Source organism: Acomys minous, assembly GCF_964271855.1.
Source record: "Acomys minous genome assembly, chromosome: 2".
NCBI classification, from domain to species: Eukaryota; Metazoa; Chordata; class Mammalia; order Rodentia; family Muridae; genus Acomys; species Acomys minous.
Window position 1 is genome coordinate 1,446,221 of NC_140484.1, and position 24,770 is coordinate 1,470,990.

General features: G+C 48.0%; 1 long non-coding RNA gene across 1 annotated transcript; it reads right to left on the reverse strand.

Annotated features, from left to right (window-relative positions):
* Positions 1-1,236: 1,236 nt before the first annotated feature.
* LOC311586558 lies at positions 1,237-4,580 on the reverse strand. The gene is made up of 3 exons (XR_014775578.1): positions 4,500-4,580; positions 2,981-3,187; positions 1,237-1,863 (listed from the first exon to the last, which is right to left on the reverse strand). It is a non-coding gene; the product is annotated as an uncharacterized lncRNA (long non-coding RNA).
* Positions 4,581-24,770: the final 20,190 nt, after the last annotated feature.

A 24,770-nucleotide genomic window follows, 5' to 3' on the forward strand; every position in this document is an offset into this window, starting at 1 on the left:
TCTGAGTCCAGTCGGCCACTGCCATGAGAGATGCCTTTGATAACTGTTCCCACTGCTATGGAAGCATCCTCTGTGGCACCATGCTGTCCTTGCCGTCACAGACTGTGTTCTTTGAACCATGAACCCAAATAGATCTTCCTTCCACTAAGTCCCTTCTCACGAGCATTTGGTCAGAGAAATGACAGGAGCAGCCAACATAGCCAGTAAAATACAGTGGAAGCAAGCCAGTACCAACTGCGAGCCTGTGCTTCAGAGGCGTCACATTCTTCTCTGTCTCTGTCTCTGTCTCTGTCTCTGTCTCTGTCTCTGTCTCTGTCTCTGTCTCTGTCTCCCACCTCCTTCCACTGCCAAATCGGGTGCAGCTAATCTGATAAATGGTGCCCAATGACCCATTCATTTCTTGCCCAGCCGAGAGGAGCAACGCCTGCTGCCCTTCCAGCTAACTGCAGGTGGTAGAGGAGGAAGCTTATTCAGGAAAGATGGCGGGCGGCCTGTGTGAGCCCAGCTCAGCCCACAGAGTCAGGCACCCAAAGTACCAATTCCTTCCCTACTTGTCAGCAACCATCCAGGCTGAAGGCGGCTCACAGAGACTCTTCTATAGAGTTCCTAGTGGGTCCATTGATGCCAAAGATGCCCAGGTGTGCAGTGGGCCTCATGGTAGGAGGTCTGAGGCCATGGTGTCAGCAGCTGTGAGTGAGGCCGACCCTGCATGCGTTCTGGGATGGGGAGGTGGGACACGCAGGGAGTTGGATTGTGACTAAGCAGTGCAGTAGCAAGATCCTCCCAAGATCCTCTTCAAGATGGCCCATCGTGATCACTTGGGCTTACCAGAATACAAGTGGGTCCCTGGGATCAAGACTGCCAGGCACAGCCTAGATCTCGGTCCTCTAGCATACACAACAGGACTCAAAGGGACACAGGGAGGAGCAAGGCTGGGCGGGGCCCTGGGCTTGCAAAGATCTCGCAAGGTGGAAGGCATGAAGGAGTAAAGGTGCCCACTAGAGAATTTCAAAGAGAATGACTGATATTCACAGGCGTTTGGCACTTGCCAGCCCCCTTCCAATTCCTTGGACAACCGTTCATCCATTTAGTCCTCACACAGCTGCTATGACTCTTTGTCCCCTGCCCACCTGGAGAGCTGGGGCTTGGTGAGATTAAATGACACATGCATGTTCTTGAAAACACACATGAAGACTAAGTGTGTGGAAGCTGACACGTCAGTGATGAAGTTCATCTCAGGGACATGGCTGCAGAATGTCAGTATTCTGTGAGACACAGCCGATGTTTAATCACTAAAATTCTTAGTGCATCAAAATGATTGGAACAAGATTAGCTAAACAGAGGGGCGGGCAAAAGCTTTCCTAAAGTAATTCCGTATGCCAAAACTCCAGTCTTCCTGACCACCTTGAAGTGGCTTCTGTACAATAAAAGGATGCAGATCTCCTTCCGGAAGCAGCTCCAAAGAATGAATGTTGGAGGAGGAAAGGGGAGCTGAGCTCTCAATACCACCAACCACTGACCGCCGACTGCCGACCGCCGACCGCCATTCGTGGTCCCCGGGCCAGGCAGAGCCCAGGAGATGGTAAACCTGGATTTGAACCTGGGAACCGAGTGTTCTTCAGTCACTTAGTTCTCCGTTTAGCATGAAACTATTTGGGGGCAACAGAGACAGGAAGGAATGGAGGTTATAGGACTCTGCAAGAAGCAATTGAGATGCAGTAAAACTGGGGTGCCCAGGCTCTCCAAAGGGCACTCCAGGAATGAGGAGCTGCCTCGTTGGTTAAGAGTGCATACCGCTCTTGCAGAGGACCAGAGTTCCGCTCCCAACGTCCACCAAGGTCGCCTGGGCATTTCAGGCAATCCCTGGAAGAAGACAGGTGGGTCGGAGTACGAAATGTCCTTTCCCCCCACAATATGTTTAATGTTTTGTCACCAGCAGGAGGCGCTGGTCTGGAATAGAGTAATAACTCTTTAGGAGGTGGAACAACAGGGCCTTCTGCATGCTAAGCATGGCATGTGACCACAGAGCGTGCTTATTCATGACCCCTCTGTGATGTAGGTACACATGACATAGCTATGCCCATGTTAAATAGTCTGCACATGTATGAAGGGGGTGCACGCAGAATGAGTGGGGACACGGCCCCAAGGATGGAGTTAGTCGGTCTGTCCAGATTCAAGGCTCACAGGTCTCACCGTCGATGCCTGTTTCCTGTGAATGTAGGTGTGGATGTGCTTGGTGAAGACGTTTTGGTGGGAATGAGTCAGTATGTAATAGACCAAGTATACTAAGCACTCAGTAGATGTAAATGTGTGTGCACGTGTGTGCGCACGTGCGTGTGTGTCCATGTGTGTGCGCATATGTGTGTGCATGTATGTGTGTGTGCACATGTGTGTGCGTGCGTGCGTGCATGCGTGTGTGTGTTTCACATAAGCAAGGGTTCCAGGCTCTGAGAAAAGCCAAACAGGAAAATCACTAACAACTGGTTGTGTTATGTATTTCTTTGTTTCCAAATGTTTTCCGGGTTCTACTTTTCTGCTCAAGGACCAGAAAAACAACTTCACGTTCACCTTTAGCCTCCTGTAGAGCAAGCCCAGGTTCATTCACACTGTAAACTCAGAAAAAAAAAACACTGAACTTGGTGGTTTGTAACTCATGAGCCCCACACAGCCAAGAGATTTACCTATGGAGGCACCCTGCTGCCATGGTGAGCAACTTGGCAACACCCCACGGTGAGTCCTAAGGCCAAACCTTTGCACTCTAGCCCAAGATGTAAGGTGTGGAAGCTGCTTCTGCCAGCTGGGCCAGCTATTAGGGTCCCTTCTTCTGAAAAGGCCCATGTGGTGTGTGTGTGTATGTGTGTGTGTGTGTGTGTGTGTGCACATACATGAGGGGGGTGCGCGCACGTGTATACACATACATGAGGGTGCATGTGGAGGCCAAAAGTCAACCTTAAATGTTGTTCCTCGGAATCCCATTCACCTTGTTTTTGAGGCAGGGTCTCTCACTGGCCTGGAACTTAACATTCTGCTAGGCTGGCCACCCAGTAAGAGCCAGGGGTCCTCCTGTCTCTGCACCTGCCAGCGCTGGCATCACAAAGGCATGCCACGGTACTGTGTGGTTTTGTTGGTGTGTTTGTTTTGATCTGGATTCTGCAGAGGGTGTTACTCCTTGAGCTGTCTTCCTAGCCTTGGAAAAGCATAGAAAACTTTTCAGTTGCCATTAAATATTATCTGTCCCTTGGGTTTGAGCTGGGCAGCCCCGTGTCATCTTCTCTGCTAAGGAAAGGACATTGGAAGCACCCCATCTGACCCCCACGTCCCACCGACATCAGTCCTATGACCCTGGGCATGACCCTCTCCACTCGGGGAACCCCTGGAGACATCCTTTTCCCCAGCTCGCCAATCCAAATTCATCTCTAGAAAGCAAAAAGGCAGGAAGCACAAGTCAGCCCCTCTGCCTTTCCCCATGCTTTTTCTTCTGACTTTTTCCCCCCTCCTCTTAAAACAAACTTGGCGTTTTAAGTAAGATACCAGCCCATATTTATGGGAGTTTAATAACTTCTTCCATTAATAACATAGACAAACTAATTTACCCAAACGTGTCTGTTTTAAACTCTGGGAACAAAGAGTAGGAGGATGGAAATCAATCTTGCCTTTGTACTTGAGCCACTGACCCGTTAAAGCTTTGAAGATCGTTTCTTTAAGAAATTGTCAGGGGTTATTTAACCACAAACAGCAGCTACCTTCCCATTCCAGCTGCGTAATCAAGCAGAATAAATTAGACGGGTTTTTTTTCAAAGTTAACTCTATATTTTTCCTCTGTATAACTGAAAGTACAACAATTTGACACATAGGCCTCATGGCCAACAAGAGCAAGCTCTACTGCTGCTGGACCAGGGAGACGCATGAAAGCTGCACTGGACGTGCTTGTTTGCAGAGGCCCAGGTGGTGCTTTTAAAGCAGGCTTGCTTGGTGAAGCTCCTGGCACCAGGAGAAGCGAGGGCAACCTTGGAACTCGGGCACCTTCACTGGGTGGCAGGTCTGGCCTGAGCCCTCAACACCCACTCCACCAAGGGACCCACCATCGAGAAAGCACAAGTCAGCCTGGCCCCGAGGCCAGCACACACAGTCCTTTCCAAGGCTAGCCAGCATTCCTCCATACAAACTGTTCCAATCCACGCTGATAAGAATCAGTCTCCCTGGGTCTTGAAAGAGTCAGAGGCCCTTCTTAATCAAATGATCAACTGTTCATTTTTAAAGCTTGGCTGGTTCAATTAAGACCACAGGCAGGAGACGGGCCGGTCATATTACCCTGGCCGGTCGCCGGTCCTGAAACCTACCTCTGACCAGCCTGCTCTTGGGCCTGCCTGGAATGCTGTGGGCCCCAACCCCATGAAATCCAACCTACCCTTCAAGGTCTCGTGTTGGTCCTACCTCCTTCCAGAAGCTCTCTGGCCCCTCTAGGCAGTGACCACTACCCCTGCAATCCACAGACATACCTTGTGGTCCCTTATACGGGTGTCACAGCCCCCAGCTGCTCTTCAGCTCCCTAAGCAGATGGCTGCTGAGGCGAGTAAGCCCAGCACCCAGTCTCCAAGGGTAAGCCTGACCTGGCAGCTGTGCCCTTTGTCCACTTGAGGTTAGCCTGTTACCAGGCATCCCTCACTTTGTGCTGCTCTAGAAAGTTTTCTATGAGTCGGCTGCCTGGAATCTAGACTGTAATCCTTCCCTTCTTCCAGAACAAAAATGATCTGAGATAGCACAGTGAGGCCCCTGACCAATCTGCCTCATGGCAAGCACCAGGCAGGCATCGGGAGAACTGGCCAGCCCAGCAGGTCCCACTTTGTCTCCACCGTGCCTGTCACAGAAGCCAGCAAGAAGTACATACCTGTCGCACTGCCCAGGGCTGCTTATAACCTGGACAGCCCAGCCAGTAGATGTAACACACAGAAACGAAGGAAGAAAGGTCTTCCAGTCAGACTGAGAGCTTAGCCCCAACCTGGATGGCAGCAATGCTTTGTGGGAGACACAGCTGTCTCCCCTCTGTCTTATATCCATCCCCGATCACCCAGCCCCCACATGGTAGTAGTCATATTACACGCAAGGATGTCCCCCCCTTCTGTTTCCTCACCTACATGACAATGCAGGGGGCTCAGAGATGCATCGGTCCATAAGCTTGATTGGAGTCAACCCCGGGAAAACAGATGGGGACAGCGGGATGACCCAGCAGCTCTACGAGAGTCATGAGAGGCCCCCATTGTAAGACAGTGCTGGAAGAGCCGCCTTTTACACACGCCTGAGCCCAGCCCTTCGGCAGTAGCTCTAAGACCCCACTTTAATGTGGAAACAGCACAGACACCTTTGTCCTCTGGTGTCACATCAAAGTAAATCTTCATTTCTCTGTCTGTCCTTGGTACTAGGGCACAGGAAGAGTGTCGCCTCGCTCACAGCCCCAGCCCCAAGTTCCCACTAGGCAGACCTCAGTTCTAATGCCCCCCTCTCTCTATCCAGGGTAACAACTAGCTGTGCTGGCTTTTTCTATTTTGAGACTACAGAGCTTATGACACAGACTGTGTCCTGGGCCCCCATCTGCTATGCCTCTCCCTCACCACCCCTGCCTTCCAGACTGGATACATCCAGAACCCTGTGACATAATCTGCCTGATCAAGTAACCAATCAGGTATGCTTGTCACCTCGGATTCCGAAGGCAGCAACTTTCTAGTCTGTGGGACTCTGGACCACCTTCACAGCGCGGAGGCTGACAGGAGGAGGTACGCTGGAGGAAGCCTGTATCGAGCACATGTGGGGACATTCTCACAGCCCCCAGAGGGAACTGTCCTCAGAGCGCCTTACCTCATCGCTGCCCCCACTCCGCTGCCACCCTGTTAGAGCCCGTTTAAGGCATTCAAGCATATAATCAAATTTCAGTAATGAGTTATTAATTAAGCAAGGGCAACCAATTCTCTGCTAACTGCCTCATAAACAATCGACAGGAGATTTGTGAATTTTGACTTCCTGACACTATTAAACAAATCAATACTAAGCTTCAGACACAGCAATTCAGACCGTTTTCTCTGTTATTCAGCTACCAGCTGCCTGGAATACTAATGAAAGAATTAAGAACTGGGGATTCTGCGAGCGTTCCATCAAAAAGATCCTTATCTGGGGGAATTGGGGCCTGATTTGCATGGCAGAAGACGCTGCTTTTGTAGGTACAATTTTCCTCAATATGTCCCTGATAAGTATTTCTAAAAGGGCCGGGCAGTGGTGCAGCCACCAGCTTCAGAAGACCAGCCGGCGCCCTGCTGGAGGCATCTCCGAAGAAAGCAATTCGCTTATTTATGTATTTTGGAGACTAGTTAATTTATAGCTACGCTAACTCTTGGAAAACTTGACTCTAAGAATACAGCCAAGCTTCGTGCTCAGATTTGTAAAGCTCATCTGTGCGGGTATCAACCGACCTAACGAAAAGAAAGACAGTCGGCCACACCTGACCAAGGTATCATGGAAGCCACCCGCCCTTGATGCTCCCATCCCCACGCCCCTTGGGCGTTCATTGGATAAACTTCATCCCAGCCCTGTTAGGGCTTCAGGGACACTGGCCGAGATGCGTCTTTGTTTGTCCAGAGAAGAAATATAGCACAACTGTTGCCAGGCTGAGTGTCTCTCACGAAACCACCCCCAAAGTGGTAGATTTATGTCAGGGGTCGCTCGCCATGTGTAATCCATCTGCTCTGTGCCCTCCTGCTCTAGTCAATTAGCAACTGACCCGAAGATATACGGACTGAGACGAACGTGGTGAGGGGGACCCTCTCCAGACTCAGGATGCTAAAGGCCACCTGCTTATCACAAGGTCGCCAGAATTCCTCAGGGCTAATCACACAGATAGAGTTTCTATCTTGAATACGCATACGTATCATGCATATAGAGAAATGTTATGTACCCGCTTGCATGAAAAGATATATACATGTACAATTCTTGTGTGTGTGTGTGTGTGTGTGTGTGTGTGTGTGTGTGTGTGTGTGTGTGTGAATACAGACCTATATCCAGCTACATTGTGTTGGCAGGTATAAAGGTTAATTCTGTGTGTGTGTGTGTGTGTGTGTGTGTGTGATATACAAGTGTGTGTGCATATCCACACGTGTGTAGGTGAGTGTGTCTATGGAGGCTGGAGGTTAGTGTTGGGACTCTTTCCACATTGCTCATCTATTTACACTTCTTGAGGAAGGGTTCTCAGTCAAGCCCAGAGCTCAGCAACATGGCTCATCTTACAATCCCCAGCATGCCCTGGGATTCCTGCCTTTGCCTCTGGATCATGGCTTCCACATCCACCTAGATTTTTGTGGTTTCTGATGAGGCTCTCAACTCCAGGCTTCCTGTACTGCAAGCACTTTAGCCAAGTGAGCCTCCTTGTTGTCCTGAGGTTAAGCGAAGTGCCCCCATATTTTATATCTAAGAAATTCCTCAATGATTTACCTGCATTACAAAAGAAGCTTTTAATACTTTTTTTTTTAATGCCTTACTATTGGGACCCTGGAGAACATCCACAGCATAGGTCAAACACTGTTGAATATCCCAAAATCCCAACTCACACACAGTATTTCAGAATTGTGGGAGCCGGTTGGCTTAGAGCTCTCTGTGAACTAGAATAGGTAAGAAGAAAGCCAGAGGACTCCATCATCTGAGGCCGAAAACTTACTTCAAGGCGGCCTGTGTATACAGGCCAACCTCACCACACCGCCAGCAGGCCACCATTATAATGTTATGAGACGTGCCCCGCCCCCATAGCCTCATATATTTGAATGTGGTTCCCCAAATGATGGTGGTGTTTGGAAAGCGTGTGGAGATTTTAGGAGGTGGGGCTGGAGGAAGTGTAGCTCTGGATGTGTGCCTCAAGGCTTTAGTACCTGTTCTGCTTCTTATTCCCACGGCTTCCTGGTTGCCGGGCCAGCTGCTATGCCTTCCATACCATAATAGATCTTATTCCCTCTGAATCTGTAAAACAAAACAATCCCATTCTCCTCTGTTTATAGTACAGCAATGTGAAGCTAGCTAATGCAGACACGTGAAGAGGAGTTATAATTCATCCAGCATCACCCAGCAAGTGACAGACCTGAGACCTAGGTGTATCCACTACATAATCATGAGAGGAGGGAGGAGCGGGATTAAGAGGGGGAAGGCGAGGGGTAGAAGGAGAGAGAGAGAGAGAGAGAGGGAGAGGGAGGGAGATTCCTCACACCACCTCTTTGCCACGAGGAAGCCCTGTTAATTCTGTCCAAACATAATAGTTTGGTTTTCTATTACCCACTATTTAAAACAACATCAATTGCTAGCCATAGACATAGCCTGATGTCTGAGGCAGGGGAGTTTTCCTGATTTTCAGGGCCATAATCTGGTTTTGAAGTTTAAACATCTCTGTTAGCCTCATAGGCAATACCTCTTGCACATTGGTACTATCACTAAAAGTGACCAAAAATAACTGAAATAATTTATAAAACAAAAATTTAGACAGTATCTCTGTTTCCTGCTTTGTCTCTGCTCCTAGTCTGGATGGTGCACCCTGAAATGCATTTGCTATTTAAAACTCATTGATTCAAAGCACTGGCCACCCACTGAGAGATACTTTGAATACTCAAACAGGGCGTTTCCAGTCCCATATTTCTGGGTGAGGCTATGTTGGTCTGTTGTTGTTATTTTCAAACAGCAGAACCTAGGCAGTTCAGGAAGAAAGAGATTTATTAATAAAGATTATATAGTTCGTAGACTTTCTCAGAGGATTAGGGGGAGTGGATTTGGTCACTAAAAGATATAGCACGGCCAAGGGTGCCTTCTGCTATAGGAAAAAAAGCAAACACTCTGTAGTTTCAAATCGCAGGTCTCTGCAGCCCACACATCAGAACCTCTGCCACTGGATTGGACTCTACCGCCTTCGCCACGAACGCCGACACTCTGCCAGCCACGCCACACATCTGATCGTCTTGTGTTGGCAACCAAAGCCTCCTGCTCCTTCCACTTCCCATGGTCCATCGGTACAACTCAGATCAGATGCAGGTCTCGGCTACACGGGAGCCTGAGGGGTCTTTGTTGTGCTTGTGTCCACAGATCATACGAAAAGCAAAGTGATGAATTAGAAAAGTGTGTGGTGGTCAACAAGTCAGCCATAGACCGATATTTACTGAGGCTTGCCGTTCACCCACAGAGGAGCCAGTGGTGGGCTAAATACTTTATGGCAGTGATTTTAGTCTCCACAAAGATCTCCTCATCTGGGTATTTCCAGCCATATCTACAGGTAAGAAACTAAAGCTGGGGCATTAAGAAACTCATCTTGGCTATTTCCTGGTCCCACAAAACAGCTACATCAGTGAAAGAATCGAATCAGTGGAGAGCCCCATTTACGTACACGCTGTGAGACCATACGAGGCTTTATTCATCTAGAAAAAGCAGAAAGCATTACCTCCATGACTTGAGTCATAGTGATGGACTGAGGTGACATGTGACTGTCTGGTATAAAATCCAAAAAAGTCAATATTAAACAAATGCATGCATGAAGAGATTTGGAAAAACAAACCAGGGAAGGAGGCTCCTCAGAACGCCCTCAGCATCACCATTTTCTTGCTGAGGAGAGTGTGAGCTGCTTGATCCTGCCTAATGCAGGAAGGTTTCATGGCCAATTGCTCAATGTAAAAATAGGATTATGTACCCAGGGAAAAGGAACCTTTTATAGTAGCAGTGACTTGCTTTAAAAACAGGCCTGTTGACAGTCAGGCTTAATTAAACTGCTTTCTTGATGAATCTAGTGTGGCAGCGGCTTGCCCCTTCCACGTGCTCGCAGGCCCAGCGCTGGGCTCTCTCTGGGGCGCTCTAGAAAGTTGCTGAGAAAATGTGGCGGAAGGAGGAGAGAGGGATTTCTTTGGAGGCTTGTCTAGGGGGTTTGTTTGTGTGACAAAATCAAGAATTGGGCACCTGAAAATTAGAGGTTAAATTGATACTGACCTTAAAGAACTTGACAGGAAGCCCAGACAAAAGGAAAGCCGTGCTACCAGTTGAGGCATTCAGGCCTGAGTGTGGGAAACTCCAAAGCAACTGTGGTTTGAGATAAATTGAGAGGGAGAAGAAAGGACATTTTAATAAATTGTGGTTAAGATAATAATAAAGACAAAAGGGCCACAAATTTAAAGGATGAGTAAACAAGAAGGGCTACAGGGAGGAAAAGATGTAAGGCCAGTACACAGATTTGAAATTTTAATTTTTAATTAAAAAAAAAAGAATAGATCTGTTAGTGGGACATTCATAGCTAAATTATAAATATGCCTGTGAAATGCAAAACTCATGTGTGATCAGAATGCACCCTTGTGTTTGCAGTGTGCAGGCTCCATGAACACTGCTGTTATGGTAATACTATGAAATGCTATTTTCTAAACTTTAAAGGAATGATGTGTGAAATGGAAAAAAAAACCACTCTGACTGAGGCTGGAGAGATAGATCAGTTGGTAAAGTGCTCACCATGCAGGTGTGAAGGTGATTTATACCCCTAGAATCCATGGTTTTAAGTGGGGGTGGTGATGGCGGGGGCAGAGGGTCCTGAGCTTGCGGCCATAGTGCTGGGAAGGTGTGGACAGAAAGCTCTATGGGATTCCACACACAGAACACACATGCACACACAAAGAACTCTCTCTCTCACGCACACACACACAAAACTCAAACTCACATACACAGAACACTCACACATACACACACACAGAGAACACACACTTTCTCTCTCTCACACACACATACAGAGCACTCACACATACATACAGAGAGATAACACACACACTTTCTCTCTCTCACGCACACACACACAAAACTCACACTCACACACACAGAACACTCACACTCACACACACAGAGAACACTCACACATACACACAGAGAGAGAACACACACTTTCTCTCTCTCACACACACACACAAAACTCACACTAACACACACAGAACACTCTCACACACACACACAGAACACACACACTCTCTCTCTCTCTCTCTCTCTCTCTCTCTCTCTCTCTCTCTCTCTCTCTCTCTCTCTCTCACACACACACACACACACACACACACACACACAGGGGGAGATTTGTTAGAATGACTTACAAGATGTCCAGTCAGTTCAACCATTGCTGCATACCAAAGGAAGGTCCTAGAATCCAGTATTGTTCAGTCCACGGAGGTCGGTGTCTCCACCAGTCGTCAGGATAAGCTCTAACACGTGTGAGAGAGTGGACGTGCCAGTGAGTGCCATCAGCCACCCATTGCCCCTTATATAGGCTTCCAGCAGAAGGTGTGGTCCAGATTAAAGGTGAATATTCCCACATCAAAGATCTGGAGTACAGTGGGTCTTCTCACTTCAAATGATATAATTAAAAATTAAAAAATAAAATACTCTCCCAGGTGTACCCGGCCATTTGGGTTTTAGTTGATTCCAGATGCCGCCCTGTGTTGGGCCACTGAGATAGCACAGCTGGTAAAATGTGGGCATCCAAGTCCGAGGACCTGAGTTCAGTGCCTAGAATCTATATGGTGGGAGTAGAGAACCAGCTCCCCGCAAGCTGTCCTTGTCCTCCACACAGGTGGTGTGTCACGGGCACACACACAAGCCACTGTATGTGTGTTTCACACTAACCGGGACAGCTCAGACTTCAATGCTTTGCCATCAGTGTCAGCTGGAAGTTAGTTACAACAGGACTCTTCATGACAGCCCACAGAGCCTCTCCTCTGTAGTGCACATCCTCCTGACAACTCACCCAGATGGCTGTACATTATCCCATTGTGTAAATATTTCTTTATTTGTGTAAAAAGAATTCTAGACTCAGTGCGTGTTTTATCCTGTACACCACAAGAATTATCAGCGATGAGAGCTACTAAGCCCTGGTATGTGTGCCTGCTGTGTTTCACAACTCCCATACCCCCTGAAAACTGGCTACCTTGATTTATACTCCTATGAACAGAAGAGAGATAAAGATATACATTTCTCCTGCCCTGCCATCATCAGATAGAACCAGACTTGGGATTTCTGCCTATCTGATAAATGTAAATGACGTCTTATTGTTGCTCTAATTTGCATTTCTCTGATTACTAGTGAAAGTGATTAACTTTGCATACACTCATTGGCTCTTTGTATTCCCTCCGTGAATTGCCTATTATAATATGTGCAGCTATTATCAACTTATAGAGATGCTTTGATGAATAATATACAGGCCTGTTTCCATATATTAGGAACTGGCAATACTGTATGTTATTTCAATTAAGATGCTGAAAGATATTTAAAATACTTCTCTTTTCCGTGTGTGTGTGTGTGTGTGTGTGTGTGTGTGTGTGGTGTTTGTGAGTACAGTGCATATGTCATGGCTCACCTGTGCAGGTCACAGGATGACCTCAGGTTGATCCTTGCCCTCTACAGAATCTCTCGTGGTTCTCCACTGCTTACGGGTATTCTCTTTTCTCCATGTCCTAACTCACCACAGGAGTGCTGTGCTCACAGATGTGCTACCTGCTCTATGTGGGTGCTAGATGTCCAAACTCCAGTCCTCATGTTTATATAACAAGGGCTTTATCCACTTAGCCATCTCCTCAGCCTCCAAAATATGTTGAATGTCTTAATGCTTAAGTGGTCCCTGTACAGACAAGAATTAAGAGCCAGTGGGTCCTGTGGGCTCTGGTCTCTGAAAGGCCTAGCGTGTTGATGCTGGATATAAACAGACTGAACAACAAAGTCCAAAACAGACTCGCAGCTAGCTGGAGATGACCTTCAACAGGACACACTCCAGAAGCCCACCTACCCCAAAGCAGGATGTCTGGGAGGGACTCTCCAGAGCCGTGGATCAGCTGAGAGGCATCTAAGGTGGAAAGCCTTTCTCCCTCCCCAGGCCCTTAGACCCAGTTTCCTTGCTGAGAAGCCTGAAGTACACCTGACTCGAACAGGGACCCTGCTCCTCCTGTTAGTTCTGTCCCAGACAAACCCAGATTCTTCCCAGAGCCTCGGCTTCCCCATCTGTAAAACGTGCCCATCCATTCCCAGAGTCACAGCGAAGTCTAGACACAGGATCAGGCCAACAGTGAACAGGAGCTGGCCGGTGAGTAGCCGCTGTCACCACTGCATTCCGTACCTCTCTCTCCAGCTACCAGGAGAAAAAAAGAAAAGAAAAAAACAGGCAAAACATGACCCAAGCCAGCTTAAGTTCCGCTAAAGGTGTCCCTAGGCTCAACATGAGATCCTGGGCTGTGGCTCTTTCCAGATCAAGCCTCTGCAGCCCATGCTTAGGGATAACCAAAGCGAGGCAGGAAGCCAGCCCCACAAAGCCTGTTGCTGTCCCCAGCAGTTCGACCAGATGAACCTCACCTCTGGCTCCCTAGCTGGCTTGCCCGTTTTAATCCTGTGAAGCCAATTAACTTTCTTGAAAGTTGCATGGAGAAATTGAGGGGTGTGGACATACAACTATGATTTTAACAGGGAGACAAGGACGGCCAGAGAGCCATGGTGGTACCCAGGACGGAGAAAACGCAGGGCTGTCTTCGGTGGGTGAATGAGGATTTAGCAAACCCAAAGAAAATAACTCCTGAAGCAGAGGTTTGAACTGTGACAAAAGGAAGCAGTTTGCAGAAAGGATGCTGATGAAGACCGACAGCTCTGTGGCCACTCTCGGGGGACGGGCAAAGCGTTTCTCTTGGACAGGTACGAAGGCCCCACCCAACCACCACGTGAACCCCTGCGGGGTTGTGGGGGGACACACCCGACTGCCAGTGATGGATGCCCCCACTTTCAGCTAATTACCCTAATTCCTCACACATGCAGAGGTTCAGAACTCACAGCACACCCACTATCTTGTTTCAGCTTGTAACCACCTCACAGGGGAAATGTTTACGTCTCTGTTAAGGATGTGAACAAGATAAAACGCAGAAAGGGGTGGCGGTGGGACTCGGTGCAGGCAGCACGCAGACAGCCCCCTGCCCTGCTGGCCTGCTCTGCGCCCTCTCGAGCACTTCCACAGGTCACCAGCACCATGAGAAACTAAGCAAAGCCTGGTACCTCACAACCATCGCTGCCGCTTCCTGCTTTTGCAGGGTTCTCACATGCAAGCCCTCGCCTGAGGGAGCCTTTGCCTCCTCCGAGACACAACCTCGAGATGTTCCAGAGAGGGTTGCACTTGCTTTCTATGACTTCAGCCTTCAAGGCTACACACCCCATCCAAATCTTCTCCAAAAACATTGTGGCTAGGGCCTTTCCCCCTCTCCCCCCACATCCCTGGCCACACCAAAGGAGCATAATAATAATAATTCATATTATTATGACACTCACCCTAAGAATTCTTTTGAAATTGTTAAATAATAGCTCCCATTTCTCAAGTTCTGGCCGTGTGTCAGATATGGGGCTTTGGAGACGATCTCTATTACTAACACCATGCGAGGCAGCTCATGATAAGACAGCTGGTTGTCTATCTGGGGGCAAAGTCCCCTTCTTCTGTAGAGACTTGAAACTTCCCAGGATCCTTTGCGGCTAGTCGTCTAGCCATGTGACCACACTTAGATGGAGGAGGTGTTATTGCAAGTGACTTGTGCAACGCTAGGGTCATTTTTCAACTCCAAAAGCAAGCCCTTACTATGAGCACTCTCTCCTCCCGCTATTCTAAAAACGTGGCGATGACTTGGTTGTGACGGTGCACATGAAGGGGAGGCAGGGCCACAGATGGGAGGGACTCTGGGTGCTGGGGGAGGGACTTCCTGGGTAGAATTTCCCCAACAACCTGGCTATTCTCCTGTTTCTGTATGTGAGAGGCTTACCTTGCTGAGACGACTGTAATATTAGAGTTTCTTCGTTAGGACAAGTTACTATTGAAAGAATGTGGTATTCTGGTGCCCGTTTTACAGATAGGAAAGCAGGGGTCATGAACGCTAAAGGACTTATGTTAGTCCATACAGTACAAGGAAAGGGTTTAGCCCATGGCCACTGGATTCCAAAGTCTCAGCCATAAGATTCACTGACTCACTTATTCAACCAAGGCTTAACGGTTACACACTTGAAGCAAGGGCTCTGCCGCTTTGTCTAGACCGGAAGGCTGTAAATGTTCACTGTCCCCCAGTGTGAGTTGTCCTGGGCTGCAGATGACAGCTCGTTTTGAAACTTCTAACTGTTCTCTGTGAAGCTGTCAGTGTGCAGACGGTCAGAGACAGACCTGGGTCCTTACATACGCTGATTGCAGAGGACAGCCAGAGGTGGCCACGGAAGGGGAAAGGCGAGCGAGCAAGAGCCACCCTTGCTGGTGCTCTGAAGGCATACAGGTACATGGGTCCCCAAGGATGATGAGCAAATGTTGCCAGGCACCGCTGGAGAGGCAGACTTCACACAGAAACTTTAATGATAGCAGCTGAAGCAAGCATGGGGCTTGTGCTTGACGCTCCCGATGCAGTCTCAGGCGCAGACCTCACTTGCTACAGACTACAGACAGATGGGAAAGCGCATCATTAGAAGGTAAAGCAACAGCTGCAATGCCAGGACAAACTGTGAGTAAAATCGCTCAGAACATCACAAGAGCTCCCCAGGACTGGCCTGGGACTTCTCACTGAGCTTGAACTTTGCTCTCTACATCATCCAAGCAAGTGGGTGGCCTCGCCGCTGCTTTACAAATGGGGAAAACTGAGGCACTGAGCACTTATGTGACTTGAAGAAGGTCACCCATCTAGTGAGAGATAGTCCAGGGTGCTCTGTCAGGATGCCAGCAGAAGGGGGGGGGCCTGGAAGAAGCTACAGAATAAATGAAATAGAGATGAAAGGAGAGTTATTCGTGGTACTGCTGATGATGCTAAACTGACAGAAGTTTTCAAAACTCTGACCCCAGAAAGAAATGCACTATCCCTTCAAAACCTTAGACACATGTTATAACTGTCACCTTAGTGTCTGGAATCGATTGTCGTGTAGGATGAGGCTTTTGTTAGTTTGTTTTGCTTTTCAGGCAGGATCCCAGCTGGCCATGTCTAGCTAATCACTATTCAGCCCATGCAGGCTCTGACTGTGACACTCCTCCTGCCTCAACCTCCCAGGGACCAGGACCATGTGCACGTGTGCACCGCCCCACCCAGCTTAATCGTTTACACTCTATTTTATATTGAATATATTTGTGTCAACAGCTCAACCAATTACTTTTCGGATTCCCTTGAGGCTCAGACCTTGGCAAGTGCGGGCCTAAAGAATGGGGGCTGCAGGACAGTGGTGAGACTGCCATGCTCGGGATGAGGGAGTTGGGCACCCAAACCTGAAATGGAGACTGATGTCTTTTCTCAAGGTCATGCCAGGATAGAATTAGAGCTTGGGAGGCAGCGTCTCCTTAACTCCACACCCCAGACACCTCACTGCCAGCCTATAATCTCAGTCAGGTGGCTGAGCGCTATTCAGTGTCATGTAGTACGCACAGGACTTGCGTGCACAGCTCACATAGCTTCCTTATTGGTTCCAAGAAATGTAAGGTTCAAAAGATGCCCTGTGGCCACCATTAACAGCCCCTGGGAGTCCGGAGTGACTGTTGGCACCAGAACAACAAAATAATACTCTGGGACGAAGACATCAAAAGGACAGAGTTTGAAGGACAGCTGTCATCCATGACCAGAAACACACAGTCCGAACATGGGTTTCTCACAAGCTGACTTCTCATGCCTAACATAAGGCGGCCCAGGGTCATGGAGCCTAACTACAAAGAGCTTCAGTAGAACACACTCATAGAGGTGTAGTCAGGATGAAACGTCACCACACTCCCACAAGAATGAAGTTAGAGAGACGCATAACACAGATTGAGATTTGACATCCAGATATGATGAAAATGGTGCATAAAAGCTGCTTTACCCAGGAACATGTCCGGAGGGGAAGACACACGGATCCCCGTGGGATGAACTACCCATGAACTACAGCCCAAGACTCATTCTTGTCTCTACATTGAGTTCTGTGCCCAGGAAAAGATGGACTCTGGGGGACAGCCCACTCCCTAGAGGGCAGCCGCATGCCTTGTGTCAAACTTTGGGGTCAGAGGTCACCTTGAGTGATGGCATTGCATCCCGCAAGGCTCATCTGTCAGAGGTGTCAGTATCTGGCAGCCCTAGGGCGGTGCCGGGCCTCCAGGTCCTCCTCCCAGTGGGGATTGTCACTGTATCCAGGAAAGGAGTCAGGACCAGGGAGTGAAAGGGCAAGAACATTACTCCAGAGATCAGGTACAGGGAGTTCCACCCCTGGAGATGAGATCTGACAGGCCAATAAAGGCTTCCTAATGCCGCTGATCCCCTCGTGCCTTTGATATCACCTTGCATTTTCTGCCTGAGTGAGAGGCTTGGCCAACTTGAAGAGATCAGAAGTTTTCATTCACAGTGGAGGAAGCCTGCCTTCCCTTCCACCAGAGGCCAGGCCTCTGGAAGCAGCCCCATGCACAAAGAACAAGCCCTGCGTGGCCCTTCAATGTCACTCAGAATGGAGACCCTATCCCTCCTGAGGATAGAGCCTAAAAGACAATCAAGGAAGCCAGGGCCTCAGGAAATGGCTTTCCATGCAAGCACAGGAACCAGAGGGGGCTCAGCCCTCAGGATCCAGATGAAAACACAGTTAGTCTTATGCACTTTCTTTTTTTTAATGTATACATTACAATCTATATCATAAGCAGTTGTATATTTCTTTACATATGACACATAACACATATATTATGTGTACATATGATATACACATACATGAAAAACATAAATGTAATGGACTTAGATGGTGTGCATGAATTATATGTGTATATGTAATGAGAGATTTATATAGTCATGTATTTTTATCCTTCCTCCATCTTTATTTCTGCCTTTTTTTTTCTCCCCCTTCCCTCTTTTTTACTCTTAAGGTAGGGTCATACTACCAATCTCAACTCTGGAGCAATGGGGAAAGGAAGGCGCATGAGGCTTCCTCACCAGACAGCCTCACCCACTTGGAGAACTCCAAGACAGTAAGAGACCCTGTGTCAAAGACAAGGTAAATTGTGATTAAGGATGACTCCTGGGGTAGCCTTGCCTGCACGCACACACACACACACACACACACACACAGAGAGAGAGAGAGAGAGAGAGAGAGAGAGAGAGAGAGAGAGAGAGAGAGAGAGAGAGAATCCAGCTCCAGGTCTGTCAAGTGGTGACCACAACTGAGCCACTCTTGCCCCCTCTACGGAAAGGGAAGTGGAAGCAATGAAGGTGCATTTATTTAGTATCTTCTGGTGACAGTGTCTTTAGCCACTTTTCCCATTTTGACAGGTGGGAACAGAAGTTACCCAGTTAGACATGGCTAGAGACAGCTTCTCAGTCCTCCAGGATGCCAGAAATCCTGGGCCTGCTTCCACACTCACCAGTCACTCTTACACCAGCGTGCCTGCTCTCAAGAGCAGATCCCATCACCGTCCTCATGCCTCAGTGGAGAAAGCCGCCTACGGCAGGTGGCTGGGGCCTGGTAACAAAAGATTTGGAGAACCACCCTGACTGGGGCGGACTCACACCCAGAAGTTTCCACTGAGAAGTCTCACAGAGTCCCTCCATTCCAAGGCCCTACGTGTGGTTTGTGCTTTTAATGTCCTATTCTTATCTCGAATTACATCACCTTTACCTGCATCCCCGGGTCCCCTGCTATGGGGAGTGTTGAAGGCGGTGCTGATAGAAATGAGGGAGACAGGGTTCCGAAAAGAAAAGGCTGTGAACTTTCTGTGACCCTGAATGAAGAGCCTTGTATACCTCAGACCCAGGCGTTGGCCCTTCAGGAGGCTGAGAGGCTGTCTCTCTGTCCTGTTCGGCTTCCGTGGGGAGATCCATAGCCCCTGAATTACAAGTCTCAGTGGCCCCTCTGTGGAGGACACAGCTCTGCTTGAGTGAGCAGGGTATAGTTACCAGAATGGGTGCTGGCTACTGAGTTCTGTTTGTGCGTGTACCACAGGCCCACGAGTGTCCTGCTGCCCTAGCTGGGCAGAGTGCCCCGAGTCCTCTCCTACACCCAGAGGTGTGAGGTGGTCATGGGTAACTTCTCTCACTTTTCCGCATCACCCCTTCCTGGAGGCTGCCACCTTCCATAATATGTTCTTTAAAAGCTCAAAGAATAAAGGCAAATTAGCAACCACTCCTGTGATGGACGTCTGTCCTCCCCACCTCCTTACAGAATCATAGACGGCACAGTGTGCGTTGCTAGATAATTCCATTTCTCACCTAGCTTGTGACCCCCATCCTGGCAGTGAGACACAGCAAGAGTTCCAAGCTGGATCTCACAGGAAAGTTCTCAGCTGATTTATACCTTGAGCCCTTTGTCCCCCACTCTCTTCCTACCCTCGATGCAGGAAATAACCCAGATGACTCCGTGACCCAAATAACCTTTAAAAATTCATTACAACAACAGCAAAACAAAGAAAACAAAAAAAAAATGTTAAACATAACACTAGAGGTAATACTCAAAACTGAGCAGAGGAATAAGACTCTAGAAATAAAAACAAAGCTGTAATTTAACGAGAAAAAACACTACTTAACAGAAACAAGCAGAAAAATGCATACCAAAGTGACTGCCATCTACACATACCTTTCAATAATAACTCTAAATATTAATGGTCTCAACTCTCCAATCAAAAGACACAGACTACCTGAATGGACTAAGAAATAAAACCCACCTACTTATTTCTACAGGAAACTCAGCTTTAGAGATAGGCACTGTCTCAAAGTGAAAGGATAGTGTCCTGGGATTTCTGTTGCTGCAGCAAACCATCATGGCCACAAGCCGGCTGAGGAAAAAGGGCTCATTTAGTTATGCTTCCATAGTGCTGTTTATCACTGAAGGAAGTCAGGGTAGGAACTCAGACAGGGCAAGGAAGCTGGAAGCAGGAGCCGATGCAGAGGAGAGTTGCTGCTTACTGGCTTGCTTCTTCTGGCTTGCACAGCCTGCTTCTTATAGAACAGAGGACCACCAGCCCAGGGGTAGGATCACCCACAATGGACTGGGCCCCTTCCCTATCAATCACTAATTAAGAAAATGTACTATAGCTGTATTTTATGGAGGCATCTTCTCAACTGACGCTCTCTCCTTTTGGATAACTTTAGTTTGTATATGAAGTTGACATAAGAGCAGCTGGTACAGATAGAACCAAGGGATAGAAACGAGGGAGCATATACACCAATAAATGCTGAAGACATCGAACCGTATTATAAAATGGCATCCAGACTGGGCGTGGTTGCACACACCTTTAATCCCAGCACTGGGGAGGCAGAGGCAGGCTGATTGCTGTGAGTTCAAGTCCAGCCTGGTCTACAAAGGGAGTCCAGGACATCCAAGGCTACACAGAGAAATCCTGTCCTAAAAAACCATAATAATAATAATAATAATAATAATAATAATAATAATAATAATAATAATAATAATAAGTAAAATGGCATCTAATAGTGGGATGGAGTAGTGTTTTGAATTATTAATAATGGCCTACTTTTCACAACATCATTTTATATGTAGTTTGTCTGATTTTGTTGTTGTTGTTTGTGTTTTGGGATAGGATATAGCTATAGTAGCCTAGGCCAGCCTCAAAATATAAATCCTCAGATCTCCACTTCCACAGGGCTGGATCACAGCCTGTGCTACCATACCTAGGATTTGAATGTCATTTTTTATGCTTGTCTAGTATTTTTTCATATGACTCTAGCAATGATCAGAAAACATCTCACTGAAGGGCCTAGTAGCATACATTTCCATCTTTGGGACATTACTACAGTGACTCAACCTTGTCACCATAATGCTAGAGCAACAGGCCATTCACACAGGCTATGTCCCGATAAAATTTTATTGACAAAAGCCAATGAGGGCTTTAATCTACACCCCCCCCCCCCCCCCCGCTACACCATCATTTATTGAACCAATCTTTCTGATACTGAGCAGGGCGGCAGCCTGTTGGGGCAGTTATAAATACAGCCACAGAAAAGACCTTAGCGCTGATGGTTTTTTGTTATTGTCATTGCTTCTAATCACAATAATCTTTCTCATGGTTTCTCAGAAGAATTCTACTTTTAAGCCTTTTTAGACATAAAGCCAAACCTAGAAGGCACTAATTTCCTATTAAGTTGAATTGCTGTTGTTGCTATTGCTGTTGCTGTGAGCCAGGCCTTGTGTTTGGCCCTGTACCTTTTCCTTTGCTTGTTCTACAAGTTTTCCAGATGATTCTGTGGTAGGAACTCTCTCTATCACACTGCCAATGACCCAAGTGTAAAGCTATGACGTCTTCTGCTTCTCTTGTAAGCCTTGCCCTTGAATGAGGCCATCCCCTCCCCCATCCCCACCTCAGCAAGTGTCAATGGTGGCCACATTCATGATGTCAAAGGGACACGTAGCAAGTGGTTGAGTTAACCTTAGACATCGTTGACATGATGTCCATGACCCATTACCGGGGCTCTGGCAGGGGTTGGAGGTGTCTGTATAAGCTAGTTATCGTGCTCAGCCCCACTCAGACAACCCACGGAGAGACAGCAAAGAGGGCAGTGATGCATCTCAGGTGCCATCCCCCCCGCCCCCCGCCCCTGTCTGAAGAGATTCTCTTGGAAAGGCATCTATGAGCACCACCATGGCTTCCACACCCCTATTCACCTGCCATCACCCTCCTCATCCTGTGCAGGCCCTCACCAGGGTAACCCCTCTTGCCATGAAACAAGACTGAAGACCACTGCCACCTCTGCCAAAACCGAGCTCAAGAAAAACTAAACGTGTTCACCTACGTCTCTTTTCACCTTGGATTTTTTTTCATGAAACAAAATGGCAGTTTCCAAAGGTGAAAAACTGTGATTCTTTCCAAATACCTGTGAAGCGAAAATTGCTAGTTTCACACAGCCTTCCCACTGCTGACTGCGATTATAATGATCGCAACTTGAGCAGGAAGACACGAGACCCGGGTTCTGGCGCCAGCAGCCCTCAGCTGTCTCACACCCAGGCTTGCCCAGGCTAGGAACAAATAAAAGCCTTCCGCAGGCCCCAACTGCCATGTCCACCATCACTCCTGTGAACTGTTAGGTCTCAAACCCAGCACAGGCCTCAGTCAGTACCTGTGGCTCCTCCCTGCACGGCTTCACCTGCCCCCTACCCTTAACCTCTCCCTCCCACAGCCTGATCCTATAAAGCCCAGCCATTTTGGCTACCCCACTTGCTCTCTTGGCCTCTTGGCTCAGGCCAGCTCTCTTGGTCTCCTTCCCCTCTCTCCTCTCATTGTCTGATTTAGTCTGCAGCCATGTTCAGCCTGGACTCTTCCCTCTGCCTGCTGTCTCCCTTATATCTACAATAAAAACCTTTTCCCTGGCACATGCCTTTAATCCCAGCACTCGGAAGGTGGAGGCAGGCTGATCGATGTGAGTTCGAGGCCAGCCTGGTCTACAAAGTGAGTCCAAGACAGTCAAGGCTACACAGAGAAACATTATCTCAAAAAAACAAACAAACAAAAAAGGAGTATCGTGTCCTTGTTTTATTTCATTTTTCCATTCATTTGTTGCCAAAACTTGGGATCAACCACAGTCCAAGTAGTTGGGGGAGAAAAGTACCAAGACTAGGTGTGAGTGTGTGTGTGTGTGAGAGAGAGAGAGAGAGAGAGAGAGAGAGAGAGAGAGAGAGAGAGAGAGAGAGAGAGAGAAGAGAGAAGAGAGAAGAGAGAAGAGAGAAGAGAGAAGAGAGAAGAGAGAAGAGAGAAGAGAGAAGAGAGATTCCCAACCTCAGGAATAGGAAGGTAGGGAAATTTAGGAGTTCTTTTCTGGAGTCCATTTGACCTGTGAGAGGTGGATCCAAGTCAAAGCCCTGAAGCTTACATGAACATGTTTAAGTGTATAAAAAGCGCTAAAGGTGTGTGTGTATATTTATTAGTATCACCACGGTTTGCAAACTGCACTGGAATCCATAACTTGGAAAAGGCAGTAGACTCACAGCTTTGAGTCATTGCTACTTAAAAACATCTATTTTCCTAAACAAGAGTTGAATTCAAGTTACATGCATAGTAAGTAGAATTATTTTTCTAAGTAAGAGAGTTCAATCATATAGCAAATTGAACTTTTTGTGACGAGTTTTAAGCTAGCTTTTTGGTAAAGACTTTACAAATTCTTTAACCCCACCAAACGAACTTATAAATCCTGAGATAGGACAGTTTACACGACAGTCTTAAAAGATTTCTTAAGAGCTGAACACAGAGAAACCATGGAGATAAAAGATTTTCAAGAGGGAGAAAGGTTGAAAACCCTTATCGATAAGAGACTTTGAGGTCAGCTGCTCGTGTGCTGACAGAAGCTGTGACAATCCATGAGAATTTGGTGAGTGTTCCATCTGTGGCCATTTAGCTGTACTGAGAGGCCAAGCAGTTTGAATTAAAATAGCCTTTAATAGAATTTAAGTCCAAGGAAGGAATTGACCCTGAAGAGAAAAGGAGGAAAGATCGTAAAAATTACCACCACCACAGGGAGGGTTCCAAAAACTCAAAGAGGGAGCTGAAAGACAGAGAACAGCATAGCCTTGAGGGCCAAGGAGGAACAAGCAGGAACTCTACCCAAGAGAGAGTTCCAATATCATAGAGGTCACCGGGGCCTAGAGAGGCAATAGAACCCAGCAGGCAGATCCTAGGGGGTGATGGGGAGGAGGACAGGGTTTCTTATGCCCACATGGTGGGCACACCAAAGGGCATAGCAGGGACATGCTCATGTGGTAGGTGTTCCAGGGGCATAGTGGGGAGACGCCCATATAGAGGCCATACTGACGTGCATAGTAGAGGTACCCAAGTGATGGGTGCCCCAGAGGACACGCCAGAGACCAGACGCCATAGACATAGAGATATGCCCCAAGTGATAGGGAGCCTGGAAGGTGTGCCAGGTTCCAAGAGCCAGAGAGAGGATACTCACCCAGCAGGCAAGGAAAGACAGATGCTTAGAGCAGGCCGAAGGAAGAAGTTGCCTGAAGAGGCAGACTCTAGAATTGGGAATCAAATATGGCGGATGGCAGACACCTGCAGAAAGAAATGGTCCATGCATGCCTTAGGAGAGCCAGGTCTGCAGTTTGGTTAGGAGAGGGCAAGTGCCCTAAGGAGGGAGCTCACTGTTACAGAAGCAGATGACTGGAAAAATGAAACAAATGGGGGAGGACACGGTATTCCTAAAGCTCGGAGATTCTTACTGTAGATATAACGGAGGAAGTGGGCAGAGGGAAAAGTCCAGGCTAAACGTGGCTGGCCGACTAAACCAGACCGTGAAAGGAGAGAAGGGACGGAAAAAGCTGGGAGGAGCCACTGGCGCGGAGACCTGTCCTGGAGTCGAGAGTGCGCATGTCTGCTGATATCACCCCCTACCACATGCGGCCAAACTCCAGAACATGCCTCTCCTTCCCTCAAGGACAGGAACACTTCTCTGGAGGCCAGTCACCACCTGTGTGAAGAGCAAGGCTCTGACTCTCTGAAGAGACACCTGGAGGTTTTCCCAATGATTGAAGGCCTCTGTGGAAACCCGGCCGCATTAGACTGCTATTGCTGCCATAGCTGAGCACCACGGACAGCATTCCCTAGATGAGGCAAATGTGTTTGTTTGCTCTGTGTCCAGGAGGCAGGCATCCAAAATGAGGGTGTCTCCAGGACTGGCCTTTCCTGGGCTCTCCCTTCCTAATCTGCAGTCAGCCATCTTCTCCTTGTGTCCTCATACTTTGTAGGCAGCCATCATCTTCTCCCAGTGGTCATAACTTTCCTGTGGTGTCTTAATTTCTTCTCAAAAGGA